Genomic DNA, 13,395 nt, shown 5'->3' on the forward strand with positions numbered 1-13,395 from the left:
TGCAAACGTTTTCACTGATTTTTTGCTAAACGTTTTGCCACGCATTAATCTTCTGTAACCGTTTTGAACGTTCAACTTATGACCGTTTTAATTGCGTGATTAGTGCCTAATTAAACAGCAGCAGTTACGTTGCAATTTTTCCTATAAAAGGCGTGTTGATTTCCTGTTTTTGAGACACAAAAAAAAAATACAGAAAGCAATCTTCTTCTCCTCTCTATTTTTCCTCACAAAAACAAAACCCTCGAGCAGTTTCTTTTCTTTTTGGGTGTTTAGTTGCCCGGTGGTTTTGTGCAGTTCCACCGGTATAATTTCAATACAGAAAGGCTGTTTTATCCTGGGGAACATCCGGTTTAGTACGAACTGCTTGCACCTTTTCAGGGCAGTGCCGTGAATGTTCTAAAGAAAGCGACATAGTCCGCGACTCAGTCTATTTTTCGGTAACTTTGTTCTTACTGTTTTTGTTCCCGCAGTTCCGTTTATAACAATAAGTGTTATACTTTGAACTAGTATAATTATAACAATAAGTAGTGTAACAGATAAAAAAAAACGATTGTATTAAGAATATTTAATATTTTTTAAAAAAATTATCTATTAAAAACCCTAGAATTATAAAAACTGGAATTTTGGGTGTAATTAATCTATTCTCACCAAATAAAACTTCGTGAATTGGAATTCTCCGAGTTTAGGCAAAGGTAAGATCTGTATTGTTGATCGATTCATTAATCATCTATATAATTGCTATTTTATTTACAATTATTGAATTTGAAACAATTAATTTCCGTTTCAGATGAAGATAGGGAGGTTTGTGATTCCTTCAATTCCTGGCCATTGGTTTTACAAGTTATATCTAGAGCTGTCAATTCGGGTAAACGGGTTGGGTTTCGATCGGGTAAGAGTGAGTCGGGTCAACTCGAGTCGGGTCAATTCGGATTAATTCCATAACCTATGCGGGTCGGGTTTGGGTTGGGTCATGCATGCTTGACTCGGGTCACGTCGGTTCATACTTCTTATCGGGTTTGGGTCGGGTTACATTCGGGTCGGGTGAACAATATGTCAGGTTTAATTCGGGTTTTCACGGGTTAAAACGGGTTAGGGTAATTCTCAGGTTCGAGTCGGGTTCGGTTCAAGTCAATATTTTGCGGGTTAGAATCAGGTCGGGTCATTCTCGGGTTTGATTCGGGTTCGATTCAAGTAAATAATTTGCGGGTTATAATCAGGTTGGGTCATTTTCAAGTCGGGTCATTCTCGGGTTCAAGTTGGATTCGGTTCAAGTCAATAATTTACAGGTTACAATCAGGTCGGGTTATTTCCAAGTCAGGTCATATTCGGGTTCAACTAACTATAAATATATAATTAACATTTTTATCAAGCTAATTATTTCCTTTGACTATAATATACATGCACCTACAAAAAAAAAATCAATATAGCATCAACTAAAATTTGTTGCTATTCACCAAAAGTCTGTTGTCAACTCTATTTAGCAACGGGTTGGAAACAAAAATTTGTTGTTTCTAAAAGGCTTGTTGCCATGGGATTTTGGAAACCAGTTGCAAAGCAATTTTGTTGCAATATTGCATCAATTTAAATATAGTTTTCATGATTGTTGCTGTTTTTGGTGCATTCGTTGCCAACTTTGGCAACAGATTACCATTGGTTGTTGCTAAAATTATCAACAAATTATTAATGTTAGTTCCTAAAATAGCAACAAATTATTAATGTTGGTTCCCAAAAATAGCAACAAATTATTAAAGTTGGTTCATAAAAATAGCTACAAATCATTAATATTGGTTGCTATCAACCCTATGAGACAAAAACCCAATCCCTATTAGCAATTAGGGTACAACCCGATCTCGGCCTTTACCAATCTGAAATCTCACTCAGGTTAGGTCAACTCGGCTCGACTTTGCATGTAAGGCTCTTTGAATCCCCAGTCTCAAGAATCGCATTTGGTAGGAGTCGAACTTGCGACCTCAAAGTCAGATGGTGAATCTCTTACCAACTATACCAAGTACTATTTGTTTACTTCTATGAATATAATTTATAATAAGTGAACAAAATATTAGAGACAAAATTGAAAATTTTGTCCCAAATTAGGGACAAAATAAAAAATGCGTCTCTAAATTAGAGACGAAATTGAAATCCGTCTCTATTTGATGTCATTTTAGCAACAAATAATTTTATACATTACAGCAAAAAGTGGCTTACATATAAATTAACAACACAACTCATTTCCAATGGCAACAAACAAAATAATGCGTTATCAATTAGCAACAATAATTTAGAAGACTAACAATTCAAAAATTCATTGTATTTGTTTGTTTCTAAATCAATATAAATAAAATATTTGTTGTCATAATTTGTTACTATTTGGCAACAAGAGAAAAATATGATGTCGTCTAGTAACAACTAGTGAGACAATTTGTTTTAAAAAGCAACAAATCAAAAATATGTAGCCATTGTTTATTAAAAACTAAATCATAAAATGCCGCTTTTAATTAGGCAATGAAAAAATTTAGATTCGTTGCTATTTAGCAACATTTTAAAAATCTGTTGCCAAACTTAGTTGCTAAAATATGGCAATATACTAGGAAACTATAGTCTATAATTTAGGAAGATAATTATCTCCTTTGACCATACAACAAATAAATACTATATTTAACTCTTAAATTTGAGGATGACGCTCCTTTCTTTTGCTGGCCTAGACCGATTAGGTCTCCCTAGACAAAATGTTTTGATCAATAATAATATGGTGGTCTAATTGCATTTAAGATGATTTGAAATCAGTTCAGGAATAATTAGGGTTGAATTTAGGTCGGGTCAATAACAAGTTATGTTAATTTCGAGTCGAGTTAGTAACAGATCGGGTTGAATTTTTGGGTCGGGTACGTAATAGGTCTGGTAAAATTCGGGTCGAGTCAATAACAAGTTGGGCTTAATTTGGGTCAGGTCAATAACAAGTCGGATTGATTTCGGGTCAGATTTTTAACAGGTTGGGTTAAATTCGGGTCGGGTTAGGAACGGGTAGGGTTGAATTTAGATCAAGTTAGTAACAAGTCGTGTTAAATTCAGGTTAAAACAGGTTTGGGTCAATTTCGGTTCAAGTTGGGTTCAATACAGGTTAATAAAATTGGTCGTTGTAAACCAGTAAATCAGTGCAAGTTGTAAACCGGTAAATCAGTGCAAGTTGTAAACCGGTAAATTGGTCGTTTAAAGGCAAATTGGATGGTTTCACCCACCCAATTGGACTCCCGTAGGGTATTAGGGACCATGATAAACATTTCGACAATTTTTATTACGGGAGAAAAAAAGTCAAAAAAATCCAAAATTGAAGGCTAATGTCCACGCTTTTTGAGAAATTTTGGAGGTTCGGGGCCCGGTGTTGCAAAATATTGAGATTTTAGGGAATACATCTAGGGTTCATAAAATGTCGTTTGGAACCATATATGATCATTATATGTTGTCATAGTTGTTCGTGGTAGCTAGGCTTGAGTTAATGAAATCGGTGCAAGTTGTAAAGCAGTAAATTGGTCGTTTAAAGGCAAATTGGATGGTTCAAATCACCCAATTGGACTCTCGGAGAGTATTAGAGGCCATGGTAAATATTTCGGCCATTTTTTTTCGGACGAAAAAAAGTCAAAAAAATTCGAAAATTGAAAGCTAATATCCACGCTTTTTGAGAAATTTTGTAGGTTTAAGGGCCCGGTGTCGAAAAGACTTGAAATTTTAGGGAACACATATCGGGGTCATATAATTCCGTTTGGAACCATATATGATCATTATATGTTGTCAAAAACGTTCATGGTAGGCTTCATTTATTGAAATCAGTGCAAGTATTAATTGGTAAATTATTGGCTGTTTAAAGGCAAATTGGATGGTTACACCCACCCAATTGTACTCCCAGAGGGGATTAAGGACCATGGTAAACATTTAGACAATTTTTATTTTCAGGCGAAAAAAAAGTCAAAAATTCCAAAATTGTAGGCTAAGATCCACGCTTTTTTAGAAATTTTGGAGGTTTCGAGGCCCGGTGTCGAAAAGCCTTGAAACTTTAGGGGATAAATCTCGAGATCATATAATGCCGTATGGAACCATATATGATCATTATAATGAAATCGGTGCAAGTTGTAAACCGGTAGATTGGTCGTTTAAAGAAAAATTGTATGGTTACACCCAGGCCACCCAATTGGACTCCTGGAGGGTATATGGGACCATGGTAAACATTTTGGCAATTTTTATTTTCAAGCGAAAAAAATCAAAAAATTCCAAAATTGAAGGCTAATATCCACGCTTTTTGAGAAATTTTGGAGGTTTCGGGGCCTGGTGTCGAAAAGCCTTGATATTTTTGGGGATACATCTCGGAGTCATATATTGTCATTTGAAACCATAAATGATCATTATATGTTGTCATAAATGTTTGTGGTAGGCTTGATTTAATGAAATCGGTGCAAGTTGTAATCCAGTAAATTGGCCGTTAAAAGACGAATTGGATGGTTTCACCCACCCAATTGGAATCCCGGAGGCTAGCAGGGACCATCGTAAATTTTCGGAAATTTTTTAATCTGGGCCAAAAAAAGTCAAAAAATTCCAAAATTGAAGGCATTATCGACGTTTTTTTTTAGACATTTCGAAGGTTTCGGGGCCTGGTGTCGAAATGCAATAAGATTTTAGGGATACATCTCGTGGTCAAATAACGTCGTTTAAAACCATATATGATCATTACATGTTGTCATAAATGTTCATGGTAGGCTTGAATTAATGAAATCGATGCAAGTTGTAAACCGGTAAATTAAGGCAAATAAGATGGTTTCACCCACCCAATTGGACTTCCGAAGGTTATTAGAGACCATGATAAACATTTTGACAATTTTTATTTCCGGGCGAAAAAAAGTCAAAAAATTCAAAAATTGAAAGCTAATATCCACCTTTTTGAGAAATTTTGGAGTCTTCAGGTCCCAGTGTCTAAAAGTATCGAAATTCTAGGGAATACATCTCGGGGTCATATAATGTCGTTTTGAACCATATGTGATCATTATTTTTGTCATAAATGTTCGCGGTAGGCTGGAGTTAATGAAATCGGTGCAAGTTGTAAACCAGTAAATTGGTCGTTTAAAGGCAAATTGGATGGTTCCACCCACCTAATTGGTCTCCAAGAGGATATTAGGGACCATGGTAAACATTTCGACAATTTTTATTTTCGGCGAAAAAAAGTCAAAAATTGAAAGCTATCCACGCTTTTTGAGAAATTTCGAAGGTTTCGGAGCCCAGTGTCGGAAAGAAATGAGATTTTAGGGGATACATCTTAGGGTCATACAATGCTCTTTGAAACCATAAATAACCATTATATGTTGTCATAAATGGTTGTGGTAGGCTTGAATTAATGAAATCAATACAAGTTGTAAACCGGTAAATTTGTCGTTTAAAGGCAAATTGGATGGTTCCACTCAACCAATTGGACTCCCGGAGGGTATTAAGGACCATGGTAAACATTTCGACAATTTTTATTTCCGGGCGAAAAAAGTCAAAAAATTCCAAAATTGAAGGCTAATATATCCACGTTGTTTGAGAAATTTTGGAGGTTTTGGGACCCAGTGTCGAAAAGACTTGAGATTTCAAGGAATACATCTCAGAGACATATAATGTCGTTTGGAACCATATATGATAATTATTTTTTGTCATAAATGTTCGTTTTAGGCTTTAGTTAATGAAATCGGTGCAAGTTGTAAATCGGTAAATTGGTCGTTTGAAGGCAAATTGGATGTTTACACCCACCCAATTGGAATATCGGAGGGTATTAGGTACCATGGGAAACATTTCTTCAAATTTTATTTTCGGGCAAAAAAAGTCAAAAAATTCCAAAATTGAAGGCTAATATCCACGCTTTTTGAGAAATTTTTGAAGTTTCGGGGCCCGGTGTCGAAAAGCTTTGAAATTTTAGGGAATACATCTCAGGGTCATATAATAATGTTTTAAAACATAAATGATCATTATATGTTGTCATAAATGTTCATGATAGGCTTGAGTTAATGAAATCGGTACAAGTCGTAAACATGTAAATTGGTCGTTTAAAGGCAAATTGGATGCTTCCACCCCACCCAATTGGACTTCTAGAGGGTATTAGGGACCATGATAAATATTTCGGCAATTTTTATTCCGTGTAAAAAAAAAGTCAAAAATTTTCAAAATTGAAGGCTAATGTCCACGCCTTTTGAGATATTTTGGAGGTTTTAGGACCCGATGTCGCAAAATCTTGAGATTTTAGGGAATACATCCAGGGGTCATAAAATGCCGTTTGGAACCATACATGATCATTATATGTTGTCAAAGATGTTCGTGGTAGGCTTCAGTCAATGAAATCGTTGGAAGTTGTAAACCGGTAAATTGTCCGTTTAAAGGCAAATTGGATGGTTCCATCCACCCAATTGGACTCCCGGAGAATATTAGTAACCATGGTAAACATTTCTTCAATTTTTATTTTCGGGCAAAAAAAGTCAAAAAAATTCCAAAATTAAAGGTAATATCCACACATTTTGAGAAATTTTGGAGATTTCGAGGCCTGGTGTCGAAAAGCATTGAGATTTTAGGGGATATATCTCGGGGACATATAATTCCGTTTGAAACCATACGTAATCATTATATGTTGTCATAAATGTTCGTGGTAAACTTGAATTAATGAAATCGGTGCAATTTGTAAACCGGTAAATTGGTTGTTTAAAGGACAATTGGATGGTTCCACCACCCTAATTGGACTCCTGAAGGGTATTAGGGAACATGGTAAACATTTAGGTAGTTTTTATTTACAGGTGAAAAAAAGTCAAAAAATTCCAAAAATGAAGGCTAATATCCACGCTTTTTGAGAAATTTTGGAGGTTTCGGGGTCCAGCGACGAAAAGTCTTGAGATTTTAGGGGATACATATCGGGGTCATATAATGCCATTTGGAACCGTATATGATCATTATATGTTGTCATAAATGTTCGTGGTAGGCTTGAGTTAATGAAATCGAAGAAGTCGTAAACCGGTAAACTGGCTGTTTAAAGGCAAATTGGATGGTTCCACCCACCCAATTGGACTCCCGGTGAGTATTAGTGACCATGGTAAACATTTTGGCAATTTATATTTCAGAGCGAAAAAAAGTCAAAAAAAATTCCAAAATTGAAGGCATAATCCACGCATTTTGCGAAATTTTGAAGGTTTCGGGGCTTGGTGTCGAAAAGTCTTGAAATTCTAGGAAATACATCTAGGGGTCATATAATGTTGTTTGGAACCATATGATCATTATATGTTGTCATAAATGTTCGTGGTAGGCTTGAGTTAATGAAATCGGTGCAAATTGTTATTCGATAAATTTGTCGTTTAAAGGCTAATTGGTTGGTTTCACCCACCCAATGGGACTCCATAAGGGTATTAGGGACCATTTTAATTATTTCGGTAATTTTTATTTTAGGGCAAAAAAAAGTAAAAAAATTCTAAAATTGAATGCTAACATCCACGCTTGTTGAGAAATTTTGGAGGTTTCGAGGCCCGTTGTCTTAAAGCCTTGAAATTTTAGAGTATACATCTCATGGTCTTATAATGTCTTTTGGAACCATATATGATCATTATATGTTGTAATAAATGTTCGTGGTAGGCTTGAATTAATGAAATCAGTGGTGAGAGTTGTAAATCGTTAAATTGGCCGTTTGAAGGCAAATTGGATGCATGGTTCCCCTACCCAATTGGAATCCCGGAGGGTATTAGGGATCATGGTAAACATTTCAGCAATTTTTATTTGCAGGCGAAAAAAAGTAAAAAAAAAATCAAAAATTGAAGGATAGTATCCACGCTTTTTGAGAAATTTTGGAGTTTTCGAGGCCCAGTGTATAAAAGTCTTGAAATTCCATGGTATACATCTCGGGGTCTTATAATGTCTTTTGGAACCATATATGATCATTATTTGATGTCATAAATGTTCGTGGTAGGCTTGAGTTAATGAAATCGGTGCAAATTGTAAACCGGTAAATTGGTCGTTTAATAGCAAATTGGACTCCCGTGGGATATTAGGGAACATGGTAAACATTTCGGAAATTTTTATTTCTGTACGGAAAAAAAAAAATCCAAAATAGAAGGCTAATATCCATGCTTTTTGAGAACTTTCGAAGGTTTCGGGGTTCGGTGTCGAAAAGAAATGAGGTTTTAAAGGATACATCTCAGGGTCATATAATGCCATTTGGAACCATAAATGAACATTATATGTTGTCACAAATGTTCGTAGTAGCTAGGCTTGAGTTAATGAAATCGGTGCAAGTTGTAAACCGGTAAATTGGTTGTTTAAAGGACAATTGGATGGTTCCACCACCCCAATTGGACTCCGAAGGGTTTTGGGGAACATGGTAAATATTTAGGCAATTTTTTTATTTACGGGTGAAAAAAAGTCAAAAAAATTCCAAAACTAAAGGCTTAATATCCACGTTTTTTTGTGAAATTTTGGAGGTTTCAAGGCCCGGTGTCGAAAAGACTTGAGATTTTAGGGGATACATCTCGGGGTCATATAATGTCGTTTGGAACCATATATGATCATTATATATTATCATAAATGTTCTTGGTAGGAATTAAGTAAATGAAATCGATGCAAGTTGTAAATAGGTAAATTGGTCGTTTAAAGGCAAATTAAATGGTTCCACCCAACCAATTGGACTCTCAGAGGGTATTACGGACCATGGTAAACATTTCGGCAATTTTTATTTTTGGACGAAAAAAAGTCAAAAAATTCCAAAATTGAAGACTAATATCCACACTTTTTGAGTAATTTTGGAGGTTCCGGGGCCCGATGTCGAAAAGTCTTGAAATTCTAGAGGATATATCTCGGGGTCAATTAATATCGTTTGGAACCATATATATATATATGATCATTATTTGTTGTCATAAATGTTCGTGGTAGGCTTGAGTTAATGAAATCGGTGCAAGTTGTGAACCGGTAAATTGGTCGTTTAAAGGCAAATTGGAATATTGGATGGTTCCACCCACCTAATTGGACTCCAAGAGGTTATAAGGGACTATGGTAAACATTTCAGCAATTTTTATATTCGAGCGAAAAAAGTCAAAAAATTCCAAAATTGAAGACTAATATCCACACTTTTTGAGAAATTTTGGAGGTTTCAAGGCCCGATGTCAAAAATTCTTGAAATTCTAGAGGATATATCTCGGGGTCATTTAATGTCGTTTGGAACCATATATGATCATTATTTGTTGCTATAAATGTTCGTGGTAGGCTTGAGTTAATGAAATCGGTGCAAGTTGTGAACCAGTATGTAAATTGATCGTTTAAAGGAAAATTGGATGGTTCCACCCAACTAATTGGACTTCCGGAGGGTAATAGGTACTATGGTAAACATTTCGGCAATTTTTATTTACGGTCGAAAAAAAGTCAAAATTTTCCAAAATTGAAATCCATATTTTTTTTGAGAAATTTGGGATGTTTCTAAAGCTCAGTGTCAAAAAGTTTTGAGATTTAAGGGTATACTCTCTTTATCTCTAAAAGAATTTTACCGAGTATATGCACTTCCAAGGATTTAATTTACGTGGAGCTAGATTGCTAGTTGTTGAATTATAGGTAGTCTATAATCTCATGTTTTATGTGTTTTTCATCGTTATTATTGATAATTTGATTTGGATCTTTTAATCACAAAATTTGGATGGAAATTATATACATATAGCATGCCAAATTTCTATCAAAGTGTTAATTTTAAATATAATACGGATATAGTAGATTAAACTCATAAATCTAAAAGATGAAATTTTCAGAGCAGTTTTCGTGATTGATTGAGTAAATTCCCCTTAACTTAATTTCTCTATATGTTTACATTTAAGGTCAAGATTAATTCTAATAAACGTTTACTTGTGAAACTTCACGGTTTGTTACTATACAATAAGATGTCTAATCACAAAATGCTTTCATCATAAAGATGCTCATATGACAGAAGAATTATAAGCAGCTTTCATTTGACTAACTAATTGACCATAAAGTCTATATCATACTTTCCAATGTTTAATTCACAAAATTATGACTGTCACAATTAAGGATAATTTACGAAAGTATGGTTTTTTAAAAACTTAGTTACACTTTTGCATCGGAATGAGACTTAATTACGGAATTATTGTTTACGTAAGCTCAGATAGCGGTTTTACCCTTTATAAATTGATTAGATGTATCTATACTTAGAGTACTAAAGACAAACTGCTACCTCAAGTAGCGGTTTTAGACTATAACCGCTACTTAAGGTAGCGGTTTGTCTATAAAGAAAAAATTCACCCAAATCTTCAAGCCTACTTGGACTATATTTTCTTAAATAAGTTTCATTCCTAATAGATATTATGTTTAGGATAATATTTGTCGGAGATTAGGATAATTTTGTATATATTTTGTCATACTTCGTATCCTTATCATAATAGGATTACGACTCTTGTAAACCTCTATTTATATTAATCAATGGTACACACTCCAATCTTGAGGAGTTTTCCCAAAATCTAACATGGTATCAGAGCCAGCGTGACACAAAGGTCACGGGTTCGAATCTCATCCACCCCCACTTTCAAGTGGAATATTAAGCGCTGGGTATGAGGAGGGCCCATGCTGCATCCACACTTCTAGCCCAAACGGGCTCTCGTGTGAGGGGGAGTGATAGAGTATAAAACATATTCCTGGGCCTCAACCATCAGTTTAAGCTTTTGGTTGAGATGGTCCACTAACAGGGATCATATCTCAGTTGCAAACTGAGTTTCCTATGTCTGACTTGGGGCCTCTGAGTTATTTTTTAGGGATTGCAGTGACCCGAAAACCTTCTTATTTGCTACTTTCACAGAAAAAGTATGCACAAGAGATTTTAGAGCGTGCAGGTATGGCCTCTTGTAAACCTGCAGCCACTCCAGTTGACACTAAGTCCAAACTTAGTGCAGATATTTTCTTAAATAAGTTTCATTCTTGATAGATATTATGTTTAGGATAATATTTGTCGGATATTAGGATAATTTTGTATATATTTTGTCATACCTCGTATCCTTATCATAATAGGATTACGACTCTTGTAAACCTCTATATACATTAATCAATGGTACACACTCCAATCTTGAGGAGTTTTCCCAAAATCTAACAATTCCAATACAAAACCGTAAATAAGTTTCTTAAAAGCTATATTTTTATAAATCATCCCACAATTAATAATAATCCTCTTTCAAAATAATGTAAATATAGAGTACTAATAAAGTAGTACGTGGTAAAGTAGAAGATAAAATAACTTATACTCGTATAGTCCACAAAGATGGGTAACTTTAGAAGTACGTCACTTTTAATGAATTGACTAATAATAGTACTGTAGTAGAAAACTATTTGGTTTCTCCACACAAAACCAATGTATATACGGTATAGTACATTTCACATACGTAGAATATTCATATTTTTGGTCCTTTTCCTTGACAAAATACATTGGAGAATTAAGTCAAAAAAAGAAAATGGATGAATAATTGAAGACCATGACTATATTCAAGTAATACGCATTATTTTTTATACCGTATAAGTTTGAAATCAGTCATCATGTATTGTCTTAACTCCTGTGATATAGTTGGATTATTTAGAGAAATGCTATACTTTAATTATTACTTTGTATCAAACACCACTCATAAATATCTACCATCTTCTTAAATTAAATATTTACCGTGTAACCATGTGTTGACCTTTTCCTTACTAAAATACAAAGTAACTTCTTAATAGCTAGATTATGTTGCAAAGCATGATACGCACACCCTACTAATTTAATGCGAACCTAGTGCAATCATAAACCATGCTCCAAAGCTAAGAATAATCATATCGCTATCGCAACACAATGTTTTTTTAACCTTTAATTTGTTTCTTAATTTATCTTACCTTTGAACTCTCTAGAAAATGCGATTTCGGACTGTCTTTCTTCCTCAAGATTTTTTTTTTTTAGTGTTTAGATGGCCACAAGGGTGGGGGTGAGAATCGATCTCAAGATTTCCTGAAATCAGGAGGGTGATCTAACCATTTGAGCTATCCTAGGATTTCAGACTGTCTTTCTTCCCCAGAATTAAATTATCTAAATTCAGTTATGTTTTGCCTTATTTATACAAAGTATGGAGTATAAAAACCGCCAAATTAGGACAGGGGTGAGCCATGATATCCTTGCTTTCAAGTTTCAAGTTACTAGGTACAAACTTATATAACTCGTGACCTTCGTGGCCTGGAGGCTGTCAACTACACAAATCTCTTTGATTTGTCCTCTTCGCCAACTTTGAATCAATTTTTATTTATTAAAATGAATGTTACGTAATTTGGCATGTGGCACGTTTTATTTGACTATAATATAAGGATTAAAAATCTAATCAAATGAACTGTTACATTCTTGGCTTTATCGTGCGTCACTAATAATGCACCCCCACTTTTTAGAGTGAGTGGTAATTGAAAAATATAGGGCAATTTACAAACGTACACTTTGAGATCTTTCCTAGAAAATATGGAATATGCCTTTTCATTAAGAAAATGTTTTACATACCAAGTATGAAATTTACATGTTTAACTTTTTGGTCTTTTCCCTTTAATTATTTTTTTGCTTCTTTTCTTTTAAGCTTTTTTTTTTTTTTTTTTTTTTTTAATTTTATGGTGCTTATTAATTATAGATTATGTTAGACCGTTAGAGTTCTTCATTAATGATAAATGAGCTCATTTACTTGTTCTTGTAGTTTTAATTATTGAACTTCAATTATTTTTACGTGACTGATAATTAAAAAAGAAAATTCATCCTGTCGAATAAGACAATGTAGTGTAACTACGTGTCCGTGTAAGAAGATATTTTATAACTTGTAACTCTTATATACCTCTTTAAATAATCAAATAATAATCCTTATAATTTGACATATTAGGCTGAAAATCTCACTAACAAAAGAAAATCCTAAGCTGATTGTAGATATATGATAGAGTATCAAAAATTCAAAATCCTTATATATGGATCTTTTAAAAAAAAAAAAAATCCTTACATATGGAAATATATAATTGACAATCACAAAGGATTGATTAGCTTGATACTTCTTTCACAGTTCACACAATAATTAAAATTATTTACAAAATTAACAGATATTACTTCATTGTGATTTGCTCAAAGCCTCAAATGAAATGATTAATACTATTCACAAAAAAAAAATGATTAATACTGTAATGCATAATTAGAGTAGCGAATAACAATAAGTGTGGATAAATGTGAATTATTGGTATTGCCTATGATCGATTAACAGTAAAGTATTAGATTTTTAATCTTAGGGTCTATTCACATTTATTGAGCTGAATTGAACTTAACTGATTGTAGCTGAGCTGAAATGAAATGAATATTTTATGAGATAATGAAATTAGGAA

This window comes from Chenopodium quinoa, unplaced genomic scaffold (genome assembly GCF_001683475.1).
Source record: "Chenopodium quinoa cultivar QQ74 unplaced genomic scaffold, ASM168347v1, whole genome shotgun sequence".
NCBI classification, from domain to species: domain Eukaryota; kingdom Viridiplantae; phylum Streptophyta; class Magnoliopsida; order Caryophyllales; family Amaranthaceae; genus Chenopodium; species Chenopodium quinoa.